The sequence below is a fragment of the Erithacus rubecula genome (genome assembly GCF_903797595.1).
Source record: "Erithacus rubecula genome assembly, contig: scaffold_320_arrow_ctg1, whole genome shotgun sequence".
Lineage (NCBI taxonomy): Eukaryota > Metazoa > Chordata > Aves > Passeriformes > Muscicapidae > Erithacus > Erithacus rubecula.
In genome coordinates this window covers 46,346-48,360 of record NW_027636010.1, presented here as the reverse complement: position 1 = coordinate 48,360, position 2,015 = coordinate 46,346, and positions in this window count along the sequence as shown.

The window sequence follows — 2,015 nt, the reverse complement described above, 5'->3', positions numbered from 1 at the left end:
ACTCACCCTTTGAATAATCAATGATATTTTTCACAATTTCAGCGTGGATTGAGAGGCACCTGTATCTATCAAGAAACACATCTGTTCTCAATCTGGATCCATCTTAAAAGTTAACAAGGGCTCCAGTGTGCTGGCTCACTGGTATAATAGGAGCCCCTGACGCCCCTAACAATCCATCTGCATTATCCTCTGTACTTCTTCTAGTTCCCCTCACAACTGCCTGGGGGTATTCATTTTCCCACAGCTCACAACCATTCATTTTTCCACTGAACCAAACAAAACCTTTAAAAGAAAATCCCAGTTTTTTAACATACAATCTGCTTTTCCAGATGTTTTTTCCTCCCTGTGCTCACTCTCCTTATCACAACCCATGTCCCAGAGCTGGTCCCTGTCCTACTGCAGTGTCCAAACGTGCTCCTCCCCCACCGGCACTCTATCACATGATTCCATTGTCTCCCCTATCTGCTCCTCTCTCTCCTTTCTCTTTTCTCATTCTTCCATGCTAACCTAACTTTATACCTTCTACACGTTTCCTCCCAATTTTCATTCTGATTGGGGACAGGGAATGGACATGGGGGACAGGGAATGGACACGGGGACAGCAAAGGCCTTGGGGCTGCAGGGATGTTCACGCTGGGGCAGCGCCAGCACAGAGCTTCAGATCGCAATTAACCCCGAGGGAAACGCTGGGGAAAGGCTCCATTTCAGCCTTTCTTTACTCCTTGCTGTGAAGGGTCTGAAATAAAAGGGGAACAAAGAGGGCCCGACTCCTACTTTGGCTGGAGCACCATGCCTGGGGCTGTGAGGTGCCATGAGGGGCAATGGGGGGCCATGGGGACCTGTGAGGGGCAATGAGGGCCCATTAGGGTCTGTGAGAGGCTTTGGGAGGCCAGGCAGCTCATAGAACCAGGGGTCCATTGTGATACTGTGGAACCAAGGAGATCATTATCCACAGTATGGAAACTCACGGAACCATGAGAGGCAATTGTGGCACAGCAAGGCTTTGTGGAGCCAAAGAGACCCTGGTGACACTATGGAACCTCATGGTACCATAGGTCCATTTTTTCACGGTAGCCACAGCAGGGCTGAAGAACCATGGAGATCATTGTGGTGCTACCCAACCTCATCGAATCAAAGCATCAATGTTATGCTACTGAACCTCATGGAACAAAGGCTCCATTGTGACACTGCGGGACCAAGGAGATTGCTGTTGACAGAATGAAAGCTTGTGGAACCAAACATCATGGTGACATTGTGGGGCCTCATGGAACCGTGGAGACCATTATGACACTTCAGGATCCATTGGAACTAAGGGAACATTGTGACATTGCAGGGCCTTGTGTAACCAAGGGGTTGTTGTTGCACGGCAGGGCCTCATGGAATCAAGGGGATCATAGTGACATTGTGGGGCTCCATAAGGGCCGTGGGGCTCTATAAGGTGCTGTGGGGCTCCATGGGACCACGGGGTCATTCTGACTCTGTGGAACCAAGGATACCATTGTTACACTACAGGCCATCATAGAACCAAGGAGGCCATTTTGAACCAGGGGAACTCCCTGAGACTATTATGACACTTCAAGAGCCACTGTGGAACTGCAGGGCCTTGTGCAACCAATGAGACCATTGTGACATCACAGGGCCTCATGGGAGCAAGTGGCCATTGTGACACTATGGGGCCTTGTAGAACTGAGGGGCCATTGTGACACTGTGTGGCACCATGGAACCAAGGAGACCACTGTGGAACTACAGGGCTCTGTGGAACTAAGAACTCAGGTTAACAAAGAGGGGCCCAATGCAATCAAGGGGCCATTCTGTACTTCAGGGCTTCATGGAACCAAGGTGCTGTGGTGGCACTGTGGAACCAAAAGAGACCATTGTGACATCGCAGGGCCTCATAGAACCAAGGCAACCATTGTGCCACTGCAAGGCCTCGTGGAAGCAAGGGGCCAGTGTAACACATCCAGGCTTGGTGGAAGCAAAGGGCCATTGTCATCCTAGGGAACCCAATAGAACCAA